The sequence below is a fragment of the Chlorocebus sabaeus genome, chromosome 22, assembly GCF_047675955.1.
Source record: "Chlorocebus sabaeus isolate Y175 chromosome 22, mChlSab1.0.hap1, whole genome shotgun sequence".
NCBI lineage: Eukaryota > Metazoa > Chordata > Mammalia > Primates > Cercopithecidae > Chlorocebus > Chlorocebus sabaeus.
In genome coordinates, this window is record NC_132925.1 from 95,492,366 (window position 1) to 95,514,475 (window position 22,110).

Consider the following 22,110-nt stretch of genomic DNA (forward strand, 5'->3'; position numbering starts at 1 on the left):
TAGAAGAGAGGATCAGTAAAAACAACTATAGGGTACTAGGCTTAGTACCTAGGTAACAAAATGAACTGTACAACAAACCCCTATGATGAGAGTTTATTTATATAACAAACCTACACATTAAAAAAAAGAACCTAAAAGTTAAAAAAATTGTACTAAAAAAAAAGGACACATACATTACCTTAAAGCAGCCCCAGTGTTAAACCGAGTTTTCAATCAAACCTTTACTTCTACCTATTCTTTTTCAGAAATACCTACTTTTAAAATAAGTTGCTTGGAGAACTGCCAACACCTGTCAAATCATATTCTAGTTATGACAACTTCCTTTGCATATTAAAAAATTAAATTTTAATTATATCAAACCTGTCACTAAATTTCTAGGTATAATTTTTTTAATTAAAAATACTTCAAAGTGTGTTTATTACAACCTTCAGTAAGCTATACTAGATCTTCACTGATGTCAGTCATACACATATGGGAGGGTAGAACTAATACTAATTATGGAATAAGTGACCAAATATTATAATAGAGCTAAAAAGGTGTAAAAGTCAAACTCAACAGACATATCTGATGAGACTAGTGACAATTAAGAGGCAATGGGTCCTGATGAAGGAATATGAAAAGATTACTTTGTGGATTCTAGCTGGGTGGACTCCAGTTTCTCCCTTTATTTTAGTCTTGGATACTACTACCCTGAGCTCCCAATGCTTATTCCCTCATCCCTGTAACCTAGTCCCTCTGACTGGTCAGACCTTACCAATCTAGTCATTTTGCCACACCCTCCTTCCAGGAGGGCCTCTTCACTACCCTGGTGCTCAGTGACACCTCCATTCCTTTCCACCCAACCAAATGTCCAGTTTCAGTCTCGTCTCAACCATATCAACTCTATAATAAGCTCAGCAGAAAGATGTTCTCTAAACCTGTATTTCTTAGAATGTTTACCTCAATAGTTTTACAAGAACTAAATATCAAAAATGCTTTGGCTGGGTGTGGTAGCTCAAGTCTGTGATCCCAGAACTTTGGGAGGCTGAGGTGGGCGGATCATGAGGTCAGGAGTTCGAGACCAGCCTGGCCAACGTGGTGAAACCCCATATCTACTAAAAAATACAAAAAATTAGCCGGGCGTGTTGGCGTGCACCTGTAATCCCAGCTACTTAGGAGGCTGAGGCAGAAGAATAGCTTGAACCAGGAAGCGGAGGTTGCAGTGAGCTGAGATCACGCCACTGCACTCCAGAGCCTGGGTGACAGAGTGAGACTCCGTCCAAAAATTAAAAAAAAAAAAAAAAAAATCTTTAAGGATTAGAAGATAGCTTTCAGCAAACAGCTGAAAGCCTGTGTGGCCTTCTAAAGAGCAGCACCACCTCTGTAGAAACCGTCTCTCACTTGGTGCTATAATCATGACACAAGGGTGCTTGTTAGTGCTCAGGGTCACTGGCTACCCAAGGGAAGTCCAGAGAAATGAGTGACCTGCATGGAGTCCTGGGAGGCTGACGAGCTGCTGCAGGAGTGGGTGGTGAGGGGGCAGGGACAGAATGGTAGTGACTCTGGGCTGAGGGGAACATTTCAGATTCCAAAACAAAGTGGTGGGGAGTGGGTCCTAGGCATTACTATGCAAGAGAAAACTCCAGGAAAACCTGAGGTTCCCTTTCTTCTTCTTATTTTTTTGTACAGACTAGGTCTCACTTTGGTGCCCAGGCTGGCCCCAAACTTCTGTGCTCAAGTGATTCTCCTGCCTTGGCCCGCCAAAATGCTAGGATTATAGGCATGAGCCACCATGCCTGGCCATTTTTTCTTAAAAAAATTTTTTTTTAATTGGCTATGCTAATCTTCTCTGTATTGTTCCAATTTTTTTGAGATGGGGTCTAACTATGTTGCCCAGGCTGGAATAGATTGGTGTGATCATGGCTCACCACAGTCTCGACCTCCTGGGCTCAAGTGATCCTCTAGCCTTAGCCTCTCTAGTAGCTGGGACTATAAGCATGTGCTACCATGCCCACCTAATTTTTAAAAATTATTATTTGTAGAGATGAGGTCTTGCTATGTTGCCCAAACTGGTCTTGAACTCCTGGACTCAAGTGATCTTCCCGCATTGGCATCCCAAAGTGCTGGCATTAAAGGCATGAGCCACTATACCTGGCCTCATTCCATTTTTAGTATATATACTGCTGAAGGGAGCACTAGGTTCCTTAATAGTCACTTTATATGTTTTAGATGTTGTGATCTAAAGCATTTAAAAAATTATCAAGTTTAGAATACTGAAAATGACAAATCATTATGCATCTATTAAACATTTATCCTGAATGCCTGACATTGTGTTGTGCTGGAATTACAAGGAAGATAAAGTCCTTGTTTTAAAGGAAGACACATTTAATAAGGAATATAGAGATAAGTAATTAGAATAGAAGAAATTCTTCCTGGAAGATTCTGTAGAACAGGTAGTATGTGATCTGGAACCCAAAAGATGTATCAGATCTTTCCAGGTAGGTGAGAGAGAATGGCATGTCAATCATAATAGTGCACAAAGATCTATGAGATGAGCCAATATGCCCAGATGACAGGATGCTTAGAGGGAGAGAAGGGCATAAGAGACTGGAGAGGGACTACGGGTAAAGTAGGGTCAGACCATGAAGGGTCTTACACACTGAGAAAGGGAATTGTAAGTTTATCCTCTAGGTGAAAGCGTTCAATGTTTTTATTTATTTATTTATTTATTTTTTAAATTCACTGACTTTGCATAGCAATTAATAATCCTTCCTATACCCTCTTTAAGAATACTGGTAAACATTTTGTCACTTCTGCATGGCATGTGATTAAGCAGGTAAATATATCTTAATTTATATCACTACTATTGGATATGGCATTACAATTTTCCAACTTTTCCACACTTATTAAGTAATACATATTGTTCAACTTACTTTAAATCATGTAAGAGAAAGCACGATTTATTGACATATGAATTATCAAATGACACACTATGTTTGGTTCGGGGCCCAAATGTTTTGCAACATAGATTCAAATATGATCTTATAGATTCATGAATTGATTTTTGGAATTCTTACATTTAATGTATAAAAATCAACTGGTCTAGCTTAACAATATTTGTGTTTTGTTTCTAAAAACTGAAGTAAAAACAAAGACTCTCAACATGGTTTTTGTTTTTTTTATTATTATTTTTTGAGACGGAGTCTCACTGTGTCACCCAGGCTGGAGTGCAGTGGCATGATCTCAGCTCACTGCAACCTCCGCCTCCCAGGTTGGAGTGATTCTTCTGCCTCAGCCTCCTGAGTAGCTGGGACTACAGGTGGGCACCACCATGCCCAGCTAATTTTTGTATTATTAGTAGAGATGGGGCTTTACCATATTGGCCAGACTGGTCTTGAACTCCTGACCTCGTAATCCACTCACCTTGGCCTCCCAAAGTGTTGGGATTACAGGCGTGAGCCACCGCGCCCGGCCATGGTTTTTAATATATACAGATATAAAGATACATGTTTCCTGGCTCTGGCCACTGAGAGGATTAGTAGTAACTGAGCACATGTAGCACTGAGATGTTGGTGTCTATAAACCAATCCCTACTAGAAAGAGCCAGAGCTTCCTGGCAAAACTCCTGAATCAAACTTTGGAGCAGGAACAGTACAGATGAACCTGGAACAACTTGGTGAACCAGAAAGTAAGGGAATAATAGGAAAGATGGGAACATAGGCACTTCATATAGTCCCCATATGAAGAGACGATGAAATGAAGAAATCAATATGTGGCAACCAGCAGAGTAATATGTGATTCAAGCAAGAATCATCAATGAATATTAGAGCAAGTGAGGTAGTAAAAATCTAAGGAGTAAAAGGATATTTATATAGCCCTAAATATCTCCTTAACAGAAGCTAATTAAAGGAAAAAAAATCATAACTTCCTGGAAGAAATTAGTATCATTAGTAATGGGTTACATAAACATCCCATGCCTCCTACATAATCCACTGAAAACACCACAACATCATTTCTGGGGTAGGCCTGTGAAAAAGTCTGACTGTAATTATGAGGAAACATCAGATAAACAAATGGTAAGACATTCTACAAAATAGTTGGCTTGTATTCATCAAGGTAATGAAAGACAAGAACACACTGAGGAACTGTTCCAGATTAAAAAAAGACTAAAGAGATTTGACAACCAAATGTGGCTCATGATTTGGGATTTTCTTTTCCTAATAAAGGGCAGCACTCAGAAAATGAGTGACATTTGAATAACGTCTCGGGGTTAGCTAACAGTATTGTCATAAGTGTTAACTTTTTGATTTTTATTATTTTCCAAGATAATGTTTTCATATTTAAAAAATGTACAACCTAGGTATTCAAGGGTAAAGGGACATTGTGGTTGCAACTTACTCAAATGGGTCAGAGAAAAAATGTGTATAAATATACATATATAATTTCAATATTTAAATATATATATAATGATAAAGCAAATGTAGTACAAAGTTAACATTTGAGGAATTTGGGTGGAAGTTACATGGGACTTCTTTATATTATTTCTGCAAATTTTCTTTCTTTTTTTTATTTTAGTCTCTACCTTTTTTATTTTAGAGACAGGGACTTGCTCTGTTGCCCAGGCTGGAGTACAACAGCACAATCATAGTGTCATGAGATCCTTGGGGTGTCGCTTTTCCAGCTGGAAACCTCTGTGGTTGGTAGTGTCCTTGCCTGAGTTTGGCTCAGGCCCACTGGGCTCATTCTGCCCACTTGGCCTGGCAGGCTGCACTTAGCTCACACTACTGGCCCAGATCCCACGTCTGCCAAGGGCCAGCCAGGCACAGAGTGGCAAGGGGTGTGTGAGTGAACGCAGGGTCCAGCCACTGTGCACAGCCAGGTGTGCTGACTGCAGTGGGGCAGGCAAACCCATGCACCAGCACAGGTGTTGGCTCCATGCAAGGCTGCAGATGACCAGGTGTACCACTGTGGGAACCGAGGAACGTGGTGGTTCCTGGAAGCTTGGAGACACCAGGAACCACAGGGTCCCAAAGAGGGTGTCACAGCCCTGGCTTGGGGAGGCCCTAGGTCTGGCCTCCCCGAAGGGCTGCAGCTTTTTTCTCCTTGTCACTTGTAATGTAGTGAGCAGGGGGCATGTTTCAGCTCTGTTTGTGTTACAGCTCTTTAAGTCCCACCATTAGGTGTTCACAAGTTCTTGTCCCATGTCCAGGAAGAATGAGGTATGTGGCCAACTGGAGGATGAGCAAGTCAGAGAGGAGCTTCACTGAGTGATAGAACAGCTCTCAGGAGACCTGGGGTAGCTCCTTTCTGCAGGCAGGTCATCCCCATGAGTGTCCAGCTCTCAGCAGAGAAGAGACGCACAGTGGGTAGCTGCTTTTCACAGGCAGGCTGTCTCAACATTGAGGAGACCTGAAGTGGGTAACTCCTTCCTGCAGCTAGTAGTCCCAATGTTGGCATGAGTCTGGCTGAGTTCAGGGTTTTTATGTGCTCAGAAAGGTTTTTCCCGGTGGGCCTGGAAAAAGCACCATCCAATTGGCCAAACCGTCATCAATGAAGTCTTCACTCTGGGCCATGGACTTCACCTGGAACTGGCAGCCCAGTCCCCACACTTCAGGCTGTTCCTGGCTTGAAGGTGGGGTTTCAAAGGGCCAGAAACCTGCCTCCCGCCATCAACGTGCCATCCATGGTGCCCAGGCTCTTTGTGCTGAGGGGCACCTGCAGGCTTGGGCCAACCACCCAGGCTCTGCCACAACTTTGCTCTGCACCTGAGTGGGCACTCGGAGTGGGGAGAGGTCAGGGAGTGGGAGCAGGTACTTCTGGGCTGGCAGGGGCGGGGGTTCCCAGGCCCCTGAAAGCTCAGAGACGTCCCAGTCCAGAGTGGGTGGCTGGGCAGCTGCAGCTGCGCCAGGGAGCATGTGGCTCCCACCCTACCAATTCAGTAGGAGGCAGGTCTCCTGCCTGTTCCCAGCCCACACCAGCTCTGTAGAGCATGCAGCCCCGGCCACGTCTCTCCTGCTGCAGCCAGCGTCTTCGCAGTGGCTGCTCCAGATGGGGCTGCTGCTGCCATCAATAGCTCACGGTAACTTTGAACTCCTGGGCTCAAGCAATCCTCCTACTTGGCCTCAGGAGTCGAAAGAACTACAGGTGTGGCTAATTTTAAAGTTTTTTTTTTTTTTTTTTTCCCCCAGCTTCTGGCTCTGTTGCCCAGGCTGATGGACAGTGGTGCAATCTCAGCTCACTGCAACCTTCGCCTCCCGGGCTCAAGTGATTCTCCTGTCTCAGCCTCTTGAGTGGCTGGGATTATAGGTGCCAGCCAGGCTGCCTGGCCCTATTCCTGCACATTTTCTTTGGGTCTGAAATTATGTCAAAATTAAAATTAAAAAATAGCTTAAAAAAAAAAAAAGAAAGTGTAAGTTGCTGGCTACTGTTTGTAAGCATTTCTCTAGAGAAAAAAAATAATTGTAGAGAATGTCTTTATTCTTGAATATGTGAAACACAAAACTGAAAATAAAATCAACAAAAGCATTTTCTTTTTAGTTTTGGTGCTTATGTACAAGAGACACCAACTTGTGTTTCTGAATTTTGATCAAATCAATGCAACTATCAGTGCAACCGTCAGGTGAAGGTAATCAGAGACAAATTTTCAGATTTTTTTTTTTTTTTTTTTTTTTTTTGAGACGGAGTCTTGCTCTGTTGCCCAGGCTGGAGTGCAGTGGTGTGATCTCGGCTCACTGCAAGCTCTGGCCCCTGGATTCATGCCATTCTCCTGCCTTAGCCTCCTGCGTAGCTGGGACTACAGGCACCCACCACCATGCCCAGCTAGTGTTTTTTGTATTTTTAGTAGAGATGGGGTTTCACTGTGTTCACCCGATGGTCTCGATCTCCTGACCTCATGATTTGCCCGCCTCGGCCTCCCAAAGTGCTGGGATTACAGGTGTGAGCCACCGCACCCAGCCTTTCAGAATTATTTTTTATGCTCCTTAACTTTTTCAGGATCAGCAGTCCCTGTATTTTTCTTTAAAACAATTTAAATAAGTATATGGATCTATTTCTTAGGGTAAAACACTCTGCACAAAACCATCTACAGTAAAGCGAGAGTCTCTCTTCTCAGCTGATACCCATCAGGACATTTTCTCAACCATGTCCTCCAATATTCTGTAAATATGACAAGAGACTTCATATCCTTATAATTTATTTTCTATTTACATTAGATAGAGCTGGTTTCTTTTGTTGGCAATCAAAAACTTTTGACTAATAAAATTCCATTTGATTTTCTTAGTGACAATCCTAAGTAGTGCAAGTGTATCTCTGCCTTTCCAATATTTACATGTCCCATTTCTGTTTCTTATTATACATTGGCTGGACTCTCCAGGACAAATACATTGTAGAGGTGATAGCAGGCATTCTGGCTAGCTTGTTTCTCCACAGTTCTGAGCTCATCTGCTTTCTATCTTCCAAAAATTCCTAAAAATGTGTCTATTAGTATTTTCTTATTTATCAAGCTCCATGAAATTTAATAAATGCCTGTATTTGCAGGCTACCAACTGGGATCTCCTCTAAATAATGCATGAGCTATTAAGGGGAATGATGTGATCAAAGCCTTTGGTAAAGTTGGGAATATAGAAGGAATGTAGAATCTAGGTTGCAGGGAAGAGAAACTGGCGGTAGAAAGATCCTTAGGAAGTTATTCCAATAGTCTAGAGAAAAATGAATGTAGCAATGAGGATTCCCATTAAACAACTTTGAATGATCTGTTCCCACATCAAGCAAAAACTACGAAAACTGGAAGTAAGCCAAGAGCTAGATTTACTTGAAAATCTTTCTGAGCTCCCTAATTTATGTCCTGTGATTGGCTGTAATACTTATTCAGTATTCCTTTTTGGACCAATCACAGCCTATTTGTATAATAATTTATCTCTACATGTCTTATGTCCCCCATTATCCTATTACCCCCAGGAGGGAAAGATGAGTCTTTTATTATCTAATGTGTACTTAATCTGAATGTCATCACAGTGAGATCACTAGATAGCATGAAATTTGACTATAAATTAAACCATAAGGCAAATAGAAAAGAATACCTTCCTGATCAATGTGGAAACACTTGTATGGTAACCATACTTTAGGTCAGAAATAAAGTTCTAAATTACTCTCTAAATGAGAATACTTTATTGGATTTTTAAAGGATCATTACTGCCTGAATTTGTCACATAAATCATTTTAATTCTTAGCTTAATTTTATAATCACAGACATTTAAAAATTCAGAGCCTTTGTTTTCAATGGTGAGTCCAATTAATTACTGAGATAAAAGAGAAATCTCATATTTATTCCATAGTAAAATACCAAGTAAGCCAGAATGTTTAATCTCTACTAAGCAAGAACTTTTTAAAAAATGCTGATTTTATAAAAAATGAAATTACCTATAAACAAGTAAATACTAATTAGTAATCACTAACATATTTTTCCTAACCTAATTATTTTTTTCTTTTTTTAAAGACAGAGTCTTACTCTGTTGCTCAGGTTAGAGTGCAGTGGTGTGATCATGCCTAGCTAATTAGCTTGGCTAATTAAATTTTTTTTTTTTTTTAAGAGACAGGGTCTTGCCATGTTGCCCGTGCTGATCTTGAACTCCTAAGCTCAAGTGATCCTCCTGCCTCAGCCTCCCAAAGTGCTGGGATTATAGGCATAAGCCACTGCACCCAGCCCCTTAACCATTTTTAAGTGTACAGTTCAGTGGTATTAAGTACATTAACATTGTTGTGCAACTATCACCACCATCAGTCTTCAGAACTTTTTTCATCTTGCACAACTCAAACTCTTTACCCATTAAACACTAATGCCCCCTTTCCCTCCCTCCAGCCCCTGGCAACCACTGTTCTATTATCTGTCTCTACGAATCTGACTACTCCTTGTACTTCACATAAGTAGAATCATATACCATTTGTCTTTTTATGACTGGTTTATTTCATGTAGCACGATGTCCTCAAGGTTCATATGTTGTAGACGGTGTCAGAATTCCTTCCTTTTTAAGGCTAACATTCCACTGTACGAGTATATCAAATTTTGCTTATCCATTCATCCACTGATGGACACTTGGGTTGCTTCCACCTTTTGGCTACTGTGAATAATGCTGCTATGAACATGGGTATACAAATATCTACTTGAGACACTGCTCTCAATTTTGTGGTAAATCTATATTTAAGTTTTTGAGGAATCACCATATCATTTTCCATAGCAGCTGCACCATTTCACATTTCCACCAACAGTGCACAAGGGTTCCAGTTTCTCTACACCCTCATCAACCCTTGCTATTTTGTTTTTTGGACAGTAGCCATTCTAATGGGTGTGAGTAGGTACTTCACTGTAGTTTTAATTTACATTTCCGTAGTGATTAATGATGTTGAGTATATTTTCATGTGCTTATTGGCCATTTATATACCTTCTTTGGAGAAATGTCTATTGAAGTCCTTTGCCCGTTGTTGAAATGGGTTTTTTGCTGGTTGTTGAGTTTTAGGAGTCCTCTATCTATTCTGGATATCAATTCCTTTATCAGATATATGAGTTGCAAACATTTTCTCTCATTTTGTGGGTTGCCATTTTACTGATAGTGTCTTTTAGTGCACAAACTTTAAAAATGTTCATGAAATCCAATTTGTCTATTTTTCTTTTGCTGCCTGTGTTTTAGGTGTTATATCCAAATCACTGGCAAATCCAATGTCATGAATCTTCTGCCCTATGTTTTCTTCTAAGAGTTTTATAGCTTATGTCTTATATTTTGGTCAAAGATCCATTTTGAGTTAATTTTAGTATAAGTCAGTGTCCAACTTCATTCCTTTGCATGTGGCCAGTTTTCCCAGTACCATTTGTTGAAAAGTTTATCTTTTCCCCATTCAGTGGTCTTGGCATTCTTGTTGAAAACCAGTTGACCATATATGCAAGGATTTAATGCTGTATTCTCCATTCTACTCCATTAGTCTATATGTTTGTGTATTTTTCTTTTTATAGAGATGGGGGTCTCACTATAGTGCCTGGGCTGGTTGGCTCAAGTAATCCTTCTGCTTCAGCCTCCCAAAGTGCTGGGATTACAGAAGTGAGTCACCACACCTGGCCTATATGTCTTTTTTTATGCCAGTATCACAATGTTTTGTTTACTATAGCTTTGTAGTAAGTTTTGAAGTGAGGAAATGTGAGTCCTCCAGCTTTGCTCTTCTTTTTTAAGATTGTTTTGGCTATTTGAGGTCCCCTGAAATTCTAATTTTAGGATGGGTTTTTCTATTTGTGTGAAAAATGTCATTGGGATTTTGATAGGGATTGCATTAAATCTGTACATTGCTTTGGGTATTGACATCTTAATATTATCTTCTGATCCATGATCATAGAATGCCTTTCCATTTATTTATATCTTCTTAATTTCTTTCAGAAATGTTTTATAGTTTTCATTGTACTACAAGTCTTTCATCTCTTCAGTCAATTCCTAAGCATTTTATCCTTTCTGATGCTATTGTAAATGGAACTGTTTTTGTAATTCCCTTTTTGGATTCATTGCTAGTATACAGAAATGCAATTAATTTTTGTGTATTGTATCCTGCTAAGTTGCTGAATTTGCTTATTAGTTCTAATAGATTCTCAGTGGAATCTTCAGAGTTTTCTATGTATAAGACCACTATCATCTGTGAACAGATAATTTTACCTCTTCCTTTCCAAGTAGATGACTTTAATTTCTTTTTCTTGCCTAATTGCTCTAAGACTTCCAGTAGTATGATGAATAAAAGTGGTGAAAGTAGGCATCCTTGCCTACTTCCTTATGTTACATGAAAAACTTCAGTCTTTTACTATTGAGAATGATGTTTGCTGTGGGTTTTCACATATAGCTTTTATTATGTTGATATAGTTTCCTTTATTTCTGGTTTATTGTTTTTAGGACGAAAGGATGTTCAATTTTGTCAAACCCTTTTTTCTGCATAATGATCATTCTAGATGATTTAAATGACCATGTGGGGTTTCTCCTTCATTCTGTTAGTGTGTATCACACTGATTGATTTTGTATGTTGAACCATCCTTGTACTCTAGGAATATATCCCACTTGGTCATGGTATAGAATCCTCTTAATATGCTGCTGAATTAATTTTTCTAGGATCTTTTGAAGTTTTTGCATTAATATTCATAAAGGATATTGATCTGTGGTTTTCTTTCCTTGTAGTGTCTTTGTCTGTCTTTGGTATCAGGGTAATGCTGGTCTCACAGAATAAGTTAGGGAGTGTTCCTTCTTCAGTTTCTTTTTGAAAAGTTTGAGAAGTATTGCTGTTAAATGTTTGGTAGAATTTGCCAGTGAAGCCATCCAGTTCAGGGCTTTTCTTTGTTGGGAAATTTAAAATTACTGTCTCAGTCTCATTTTCTATTTCTTTGTGGTTTAGTCTTGGTAGATTTTGTGTTTCTAGAAATCTGTCCATTTTATCTAGGTTATCCAATTTGTTGGTGTACAAATGCCCATGGTACTCTCTTATAATCTTTATTTCTGTGGAATTGGTAGTAATGTCCCTACTTTCATTTCTGATTTTAGTAATTTGAGTCTTCTTTCTTTCTTAGTCCATCTAGCTAAAGGTTTGTCAATTTTGCTGATCTTTTCAAAGAACCAACTTTTGGTTTTGTTGATTTTCTCTATCATTTTTCTATTCTCTGTTTAATATCTATTTTGATTATCTGCTCTAATCTTTATTATTTCCCTCCTTCTACTAGTTTTGGGTTTAGTTTATTTTTCTTTCTCTAATCCCATAAGGTGTAAAGTTAGACTGTTGATTTGAGATCTTTCTTGTTCTTTAAATGTGTTTATAGCTATAAATTTCCCCCTTAGCATCGCTTCACTGAATTTGTTGTGTCCCGTAAATTTTGGTACCTTGTGTTTTTGTTTTCATTCATCTATATTTTATTTTTTGCTCAAAATTGTTAATCATACATTTTATTTTTTTTTTTAATTTTCAGGGTACATTCAGTAACGTAATATTCATATAATTTGTAAAACTCATATCAGTGTAATCGCTATATTCATCACCTTAAATCTTTCTTTTATTGTAGAAACATTTCAATTATTCTCTTCTAGCTGTTCTGAAATACACAACTGACGATTGTAAACTCTAGTCACCTTACTGATCTATCAGACAGATCTTACTTTTTTCTATCAAACTGTATATTTGGACCCATCAATCAACCTCTCTTCATATCCCCCTGAAGATTTTCCCCTCCTTTTTCTCCTAAAAGTCTTAGTACTTTACATTTTACATTTAAGTCTATGATTTATTTGGGTTAAAATTCTTAATTTTTTTTTTTAGGTTTGGGGCACATGTGCAGGTTAACAAAGGCAAACTCATGTCACAGGGGTCTCACATACAGACCATTTCATCACCCAGGTACTAAACATAGTACCTGATAGTTATTGTTCCTAATCCTCTCCCTCCTTCCACTCTCCTCCCTAGATATAATTTTAACTTTTATTTTAGATTTGGGAGTACATGTGCAGGTTTGTTACATGGGCGTATTGTAACATGCTGGGGTTTGGGGTATGATTCATCCTGTCACCCAGGTATTGAGTGTAGCATAGAACCTGATAGTTAGAAACCCCTTCCCCTCTCTCTCCCTCCCCGCTCTAGTTATCCCCAGTGTCTGTTGTTCTCCCTATTGTGCCCATTGGTTCTCATTATTTTGTTCCCACTTATAAGTAAGAACATGTCGTATTTGGTTTTCTGTTCCCGCATTAGTTTGCTAAAGACAATGGCCTCCAGCTCCATCCATGTTCCTGCAAAGGACATGATGTCATTCTTTTTAATGGCCACATAGCATTCCATTATGTATATGTACCACATTTCCCTTAGCCAGTCCCAGTCCATTGATGGGCATTGAGGTTGATTCCATGTTTTTGCTATTGCGAACAGTGCTGCAATGAAGATATGTCAGCATGTGTGTTTACGGGAGAATGATTTACATTCCTTTGGGTATACACCCTGTAGTGAGATTGCTGGGTTGAATGTCAGTTGTTTTAAGTTCTTTGAGGAATTGCCACACTACTTTCTACAATGGTTTAACTAATTTACACTCCTACCAACACTAAATAAGCATTCCTTTTTTTCCACAACCTGACCACAGCATCTGTTATTTATTTATTTATTTCAGACAGGGCCTTGCTCTGTCATCCAGGCTGGAGTGCAATGGCACAATCTTGGCTCACTGCAACCTCTGCATGCACCCCACCCCACCCTCCCCACCGAGGAGGCCCAGGCTCAAGCGATCCTCCTGCCTCAGCCTCCCCAATAGCTGGGACTATAGGCACATGGCACGAAGCCTGGCTATTTTTTTGTATTTTTGGTAGAGAGGGGGTCTCATCACGTTGCCCAGGGTGGTCTTAAACTCCCGAGTTCAAGCAATCTCCCCACTTTGGCCTCCCAAAGTGCTGGGATTACAGGTGTGGGCAACTGTGCCTGACCTGGCTTTTTAATGCTAGCCATTCTAACTGGTGTGAGATGGTATCCCATTGTGGTTTTAATTTGCCCCCCCCCCCTTTTTTTTGGAAACAGAGTCTCGCTCTGTTGCAGTGGAATGATCTCGGCTCACTGCAACCTCCGCATCCCAGGTTCAAGCGATTCTCCTGCTTCAGCCTCCCAAGTAGCTGAGATTACAGGCGCCTGCCACCATGCCCAGCTAATTTTTGTATTTTTAGGAGAGATGTGGTTTCACCATGTTGGCCAAGCTGTTCTTGAACAGCCTGTGATTTGCCTGCCTCAGCCTCCCAAAGCACTGGGATTACAGGTGTGAGCTACCGCACCCGGCTGCATTTTGCTTATGATTAGTGATATTGAGCATTTTTTCATACGTCTGTTGGCTGCATGTACATCTTCTTTTGAAGAGGGTCTGTTCATGTCTTTGCCTGCTTTTTCACGGGGCGTTGTTGTAAAAGTTTTTTTAGGGGGGAGGGGTAGGGTTGGGGACAGAGTCTCACTCTGTCACCCAGACTGGAGTGCAGTGGCACGATCTCAGCTCATTGCAACCTTCACCTCCTGGGTTCAAGTGATTCTTGTGCCTCAGCCTTCCGAGAGCTGGGATTACAGGCATGTGCCACCACGCCCAGCTAATTTTTGTATTTTTAGTAGAGATGGGGCTTCACCATGTTGGCCAGACTGGTCTCAAACTCTGGACCTCAGGTGATCCGCCCACCTCAGCCTCCCAAAGTGCCGGGATTACAGGTGTGAGCCACCGTGCCCAGGAGTTTGTAAGTCTTAAGTTCCTGATAGATTCTGGATATTAGACCTTTGTCAGATGTATAGTTTGCAAGTACTTTCTCCCATTCTGTAGGTTGTCTGTTTACTCTGTTGATATGTTTCTTTTGCTGTGCAAAAGCTCTAGTGATAACATTTGTCAATTTTTGCTTTTGTTGCAATTGCTTTTGGCATCTTCATCATGAAATCTTTGCCAGCCCCTATGTCCAGAATGGTATTTTCTATTTTCCCTTGGGATTTCTTTTTATTTTTAATTTTCATGGGTACATAGTAAGTATATTTATGTGGTACATGATATCTTCTTTGATCTGCTGGTTAAGAGTGCTTTAATTTCCACAATTTTGTGAAATTTCCAGTTTTACTTCTGTTGTTATTTCTAATTTCATCCCATTGTGGTCAGAGAAGATACTTTGTATATTTATCTTTTGAAATCCATTGAGACTGAATTTGTGGCTGAAAATATGGTCCATCCTAGAAAACGTTCCATGTGGACTCAAGAAGAATGTGTATGCTGCTGTTGTTAGGTAGAGTGTCTTGTATATGTCTGTTAGATCCAGCTTGTTAATTGTGCTATGCAAGTCCTCTGTTTCCTTACTTATTTCTTGTTTGGTTCTTCTATATACTATTGAGAGTGGAGTATTAAAGTGCCCAGCCATTATTGCAGAACTTTCTATTTCTCTCTTCAATTCAGTCCACTTTTGCTTCATATATTTTGATGATCAGGAATTAGGTAGATAAATATTTATAGCTGCTATCACTTGTTGCTGTCTGGAGCCTTTTATTAATATGTAATATCCTTCTTTGTCTCTTGTAATCTTTTTAAATTTCATGTCTATTTTGTCTCATATTAGTATAACTCTCTTTTGGTTGCCATTGCACGGAATACTATCCTTTTCCATCCTTTCACTTTCAACTCTGGATCTAAAGTGAGTCTCCTGTAGACAGCATATAGTTGAATCATTTATTTATTTATTTATTTATGAGACGGAGTCTCGCCCTGTCGCCCAGGCTGGAGTGCAGTGGTGCGATCTTGGCTCACTGCAAGCTCCGCCTCCCGGGTTTACGTCATTCTCCTGCCTCAGCCTCCCGAGTAGCTGGGACTACAGGTGCCCGCCACCACGCCCAGCTAATTTTTTTGTATTTTTTTTAGTAGACATGGGGTTTCATGGTGTTAGCCAGGATGGTCTCGATCTCCTGACTTCATGATCCGCCCACCTCAGCCTCCCAAAGTGCTGGGATTACAGGTGTGAGCCACCGCGCCCAGCCAAATCATGTTTTTTAAATCCACTCTGCCAATATTTGTCTTTTGGAAAGTTTAATCCATCTACATTTAATTACTTATAAGACAGGACTTAATTCTGTGATGTTGCTACTTGTTTTCCATGTGTCTTATCGCTTTTTTGTCCCTTATTTCTTGCACTACTATCTTCTTTTGTGTTTAGTTGATTTTTTTTTTTTTTTTGTGGCGAAACATTTAAATTCCTTTCTCGTTTCCTTTTGTGTATGTCCTTTAGGTATTTTCCTATGGTTACCGTGGGGTATTACATTTAGCAACCTAAAGTTATAACACCCTAATTTGAATTTATACTAGCTTAACTTCAATAACAAAAGCTCTGTTTCTTTACTAGCTCTCCCCAACCTTTTCAGTTGTTATCACAAATTTACACATTGTCCAAAAACTTTTAATACTTTATTAAAAGTATTATTAGTTTTAGAAAGAGTAGTGATAGTTCTTTTTAAAAATGGCTTTGTTGGAATATAACTCATATACCACACAACTCACCCATTCATCCATTTTTAGTATGTTCACAGAATTGTACAACCACCACCACAGTCAATTTTAATATACTTTCATCACCTGAATAAGAAAACACGTACGCATTAATAGTCCTGCTCTCCAGCCCTATCAACCACTAATCTACTTTCTGTCTCTCTAGATTTGCCTTTTCTAGGTATTTTACATAAAATGGAATCATACAGTATGTGGTTGACTGCAATCAGCTTCTGTGACTTAGCATGTTTTCAAGATTCATCCATGTTGTAGTAAGTATCAGTACTTCATTCCTTTTTGTGGTTAAATAATATTCCATTATATGGATATACCACTTTAAAAAAATCCATTTATCAGTTGGTAGATATTGGGTTATTTCCACTTTTGGCTACTATGAATAATGTTGCTATAAGCATATTTTTGTGTGAATGTCTGTTTTCATTTATCTTGGGTGTATACCTAGGAGTGGAATTCTTGGGTCACATAACTCTGTTTAATATTTTGTAGTATTGCCAAACTGTGTTACAGAGCAGCTGCACCATTTTATATGGAGGAGAGTTCCAATTTCCCTACCTGCTCACCAACACTTGTTATTCTCTTTTAGAATATAGCCATCATAGGGTATTGAAGTGGTAACTGGTTGTGGTTGTTTATTTGACCTCGGCCTGTGCTATAGTTTAAATATTTGTCCCCTCCAAATCTCATGTTGAAATTTAATCCCCAGTGTTGGAGGCAGGGCCTGGTGGGAGGTTTTGGGTCATGGAGGCAGAACTCTCATGAATGGCTTCATGTCATCCTCATGGTAATGACTGACTTCTCACTATTAGTTTCCGTAAGATCTGATTGTTAAAAATAGCCTAGTGCCTCCTCCTCTCTTTTTTTCCTCCTTTCTTGTCACATGACGCTTGTTCTTCTTTCCCTCCTACCATGAGGGGAAGCTTTCTGAAGTCCTTACCAGAAGCAGATGCTGATGCGATACTTCTTGTACAGCCTGCAGAATCATGAGCCAAACAAACCTCTTTTCTTTATAAATTACCCAGCCTCTAGTATTCCTTTATATTACAGCAATGCAAAATGGACTAAGACAGCTTGATTAAAAATGATTTCATTATAATTGCAGCAACATATATCATACATATATTACATGTATTGTTAAAAGATCCAAATAAAAAGAAAAAACTGATAATAAAATGAAGCCAAAAGAACATTAAAAGATATATAAAAATGAATGCCAGAACACCATGTACAAGGACTAATGCTGGACTGTGAAATCATTTGGTTTAGTTCCTAGGGTCATGATGCTTTTGAAATAAAAATACTTTAGCAACTTAAGTGAAGCTCAGTTTTCCATGGATTTAAGAGATGAAAAGGAGAGCCATGATCCAAATTAAAATAAAGTTAAAATTGCATAAATTTTACACTCCTAGGCCTCAACTGTGTAAAACAAAGGGGTTTAGACCAATAACAGCCTTTATTTTATTTCCACTGCCTGAAGTTCATAGAGCAATAGTTTTTTAATTTTATTTTTAATTTTTTTGGAGAGACAGGGTCTCACTCTGTCACCCAGGCTGGGGTGCAGTGGTGTGATCATGGATCACTTCAGCCTCGACCTCCTGGGCTCAGGTGATCCTCCTGCCACAGCCTCCTGAGTAGCTGGGAGTACAGGCACATGCCGTCACACCTGGCTAATTTTTTAATTTTTATTTTTCTAGAGACAAGGTCTTACTATATTGCCCAAGCTGGTCTTAAACTCCGGGCCTCAAGCAGTCCTCCCACCTTGGCCTCCCAAACTGCTGGGATTATAGTCAGGAGCCACTGCACCTGACATCAAAAGCTTTTTATACTTCTCTGATGGCAACACATGATGAGAAATGTTTCACATAGTGAACCAGCATATACACACATACTTGTATTTATGGGTATGTAACTAAACCAAGTATTTTGAGAAATAAACTTACTACTAGAAATGCATTCATAATATATAGTTAAAATTAAAAAAAAAAAAAAAAAGAAAGCAAAGCAAAACAACTTTCCTGGTCCTGAGTCACTAAATTGTGCATTATCACTTGTAATTTTAAAAACAGTGACTTAGCCTATAAACAAGGGGAAGAGTAAATAAATGCATGATATGAGTTAAATCATGACTATCAAATCCCAAACATTCTATAGAATAGTTCCAATGTTGTAGGTGTCCAATGCGGTATTTCATGAACACAAAAATTGATTCAAAGTGTAGACACTCAAAGTGAAATGTAAATATATTTGAGCTAAGGTCAAATAGAGAAAATGGAACTCTGACATTCACTGGTATCTTAGCAGCTGTAAGAATAGTATTTCAGTGGTCTTTTTATAGTTCAATGACATGTTTGTTCAGTGGGATAGACATTTCATATGGAATTGTTTTGCTTATATAAAATGGATCTGGCTAGCTCCTCTCAAACACAAGCTATATAATTAAAGTACATTTTTGTTTTAATATAATTTGATAATCAAAGAATATACCCAAAATATAGAAATATAAAAATTGACAACACAGAACAGCATTTCCTAATTTTTTTTAGACTGGAACATTCCTTTTATAATTTTATATAATTTAATTTTTTTTTTTTTTTTTTTTGAGACGGAGTCTCGCTCTGTCGCCCAGGCTGGAGTGCAGTGGCGCAATCTCGGCTCACTGCAAGCTCCGCCTCCCGGGTTCATGCCATTCTCCTACCTCAGCCTCCCGAGTAGCTGGGACTACAGGCGCCCGCCACTGCGCCCGGCTAATTTTTTTCTATTTTTTAGTAGAGACGGGGTTTCACCATGGTCTCGATCTCCTGACCTTGTGATCCGCCCGCCTCGGCCTCCCAAAGTGCTGGGATTACAGGCGTGAGCCACCGCGCCCGGCCATAATTTTATATAATTTTCAAAAACTACTTAGGTATTAAATTTTTCTTTTCTTTTCAGACAGAGTGTCACTCTGTCACCCAGGCTAGAGTGCAGTGGCACGATCTTGGTTCACTGTAATCTTGGCCTCCTGGGTTCAAGCAGTTCTCCTGCCTCAGTTACCCGAGTAGCTGGGACTACAGGCGTGCGCCATCACGCGTGGCTAATTTTTGTATTTTTTTTTTTTAGTAGAGATGGGGTTTCACTCTGTTGGCCAGGCTGGTCTTGAACTCTTGACCTCAAGTGATCTGCCCACCTCAGCTTCCCAAAGTGCTGAGATTATAGGTGTGAGCCACCACACCCGGCCTAAAACTTTCATTTTATCATTTTTATATGGTATATAACAAAGGAATGTTGAAGTAAGATAAAACACAATTTGCTGAGAAATTCAAAATTACAAACCATGCCCTAAAATATACATTAAAATGTAATCAATGGATATAGTATAAAAGTGGGTTAAATAGAGTTTTTATGACCTGATAAATCTCCCACTTTGTGTTTTTAAAAAACTCCTCCAGACTCAGCAACCAAACAAGACCCTGTCTCAAAAAATATTAAACAATAAAAATAAAAAACTCAACTGATTTATTTTTATTTCTTATTTTAATTTAAAAATGCTAAGACACAATTTTACCCTGCACTTCTCAGCAAAACCAAAAACAGATAAAATTATTTTGAAAGCTAAAGTCTATACTAAATAATACTATAATTATATTTTCTCATTTAACATAGTGCTCAGAAACATTAAAACCATCTTAACTTGCTTTCAAGATTTAATTAAAAAGAAAATTTTGGGCCAGGCACAGTGGCTCACGCCTGTAATCCCAGCACTTTGGGAGGCCGAGGTGGGTGGATCACAAGGTCAGGAGATTGAGACCATCCTGACTAACACGGTGAAACCCTGTCTCCAATAAAAATACAAAAAAATTAGGTGGGCGTGGTGGCGTGCGCCTGTAGCCCCAGCTACTCTGGAGGCTGAGGCAGGAGAATGGCGTGAACGCGGGAGGCAGAGCTTGCAGTGAGCTGAGATCGCGCCACTGCACTCCAGCCTGGACAACTGCACGAGACTCCGTCTCAAAAAAAAAAAAATAAAATAAAATAAATTTTTGATTCAATGAATGTAATTTGTAAATCAGGAGATCAGATGGATATAAATGTGCAGAATTGTCATTTTTCTGCTCCTTCTGAACTATATAATTCAGCATGTGTTTCTTATGATTCCTCTCTATATCTATATATGTAACGAAGATGAATTAAACAATACATGAATAAAAATTTAAACTGCATATGGCCAAAATGACCATGGTGGCTAAGAGGCTTTAGTAGACTTATAGGCACCCTGAATCTCCCTACTAGGCAGTCACTTGATTCACATGATTTGAAAGCTCTGAAATGGTTCAACAGTTTTACAATTATTTGTAAAATAATTACAGATATAAAAAAATCAGTACAGTTGTCTCTTGCTATACATGAGGCATTAGTTCCAAGCCCACCCACAGGTACCAAAATCTGTGCATACTCAGGTCCTATAGTTGGCCCCGCCAAACTTGCATATACCAACAGTTGGCCTTCCCTATACATAGGTTTCACATCTTGCTAATACTGTACTTCCTCCCTTCCTACCTCCCTTCCTCCCTTTCCTCCTTCCCTCTTTTCTTTCTTTCTCTCTTTCTCTCTCTCTCTCTTTCTATTATTATTTCAATAGTTTTGGGGGAGAAAATATGGTATGTTCAATCTGCTTTTGGTTGAAAAAAAAATCCATGTAAGAGTGGATCTGCACAGTTCAAACACACATTCTTCAAGGGTCAACTGTAATTGAAATGAGAAATTGATAGAGATAGCATTCTGGCTTTTATGATATAAGCTCCTGGAACCCTTACTAGGAAAAACTACCATATATTAAAACGTTGAACAAACCCTCAGCAGAGGTTCCTTCAAACTGGGCAATGCCCAAGCTTGGGTAAAGGTCAAGGGGACTCTGGGCCTATGTGAACATGCTAGAATTGGGAAACTAGGTTACAAAAGGGAGATAAGAGATATGAAACCTTTCAGATGAGTACAGGTATTATAATGCTACATCTGCACTGTAAGACATGCTGGTGAAGGGATTTAGCCTACACTGCATTTCGCTCTAATGGCCCAATAAGCAGTATTCCTTGTCTTGTCTTGGTTCTGTGTAGTGCTGTCCTCTCTCTCCTACCCAGCCTGGATTTTTTGCTCTAAATTTACACACTCTTAAGCTAAACTCAAACTCCATGAGGTGATGATCTGGTTCAGGTAAATCAATAAGATACCAATGCTTAAGAAATATAATCTAGGCGCGGTGACTCATGCCTGTAATCCCAGCACTTTGGGAGGCTGAGGCAGGCGGATCACCTGAGGTCAGGAGTTCGAGACCAGCCTGACCAACATGGAGAAACTCTGTCTCCACTAAAAATACAAAATTAGCTGGGCATAGTGGCGCATGCCTGTAATCCCAGCTACTCGGGAGGCTGAGGCAGGAGAATTGCTTGAATCTGGGAGGCGGAGGTTGCGGTGAGCAGAGGTCACGCCATTGCACTCCAGCCTGGGCAACAAGAGCGAAACTCCATCTCAAAAAAAAAGAAAAAAAAAAAAGATATAATCTACCCGGGCATGGTGGCTCATGTCTGTAATCCCAGCACTTTGGGAAGCTGAGGCAGGAGGATCACTTGAGCTCAGGAGTTTGAGACCAGCCTGGGCAACATAGTAAGACCTTGTCTCTACTAAAAATTAAAAAATTAGCTAGGTATGGGCCAGGCACAGTGGCTCATGCCTGTAATCTCAACATTTTGGGAGGCCGAGGCGGGCGGATCACCTGAGGTCAAGAGTTCGAGACCAGCCTAGCCAACATAGTGAAACCCCATCTCTACTAAAAATACAAAAATTAGCCAGGGGTGTGGTGGTGTGTGCCTGTAATCCCAGCTACTCGGGAGGCTGAGGCAGGAGAATGCTTAACCTGGGAGGCGGAGGTTGCAGTGAGCTGAGATAGTGCCCTTGCACTCCAGCCTGGGCAACAGAGTGAGACTCTATCTTAAAAAAAGAAATTAGCCAGGTATGGTGGCACAGGCCTGTAGTCCCAGCTACTCCTAAGGCCGAGGCAGGAGCATCACTTAAGCCCAGGAGTTTGAGGCTGCAGTGAGCTGTGATCACAC

General features: G+C 39.7%; 1 protein-coding gene across 4 annotated transcripts in view; it reads right to left on the reverse strand.

Annotated features, from left to right (window-relative positions):
* TCAIM (T cell activation inhibitor, mitochondrial) overlaps positions 1-22,110 on the reverse strand; it is a 71,084-nt gene that overhangs the window by 16,941 nt on the left and 32,033 nt on the right. The gene's annotated exons all lie outside the window — the stretch shown is intronic.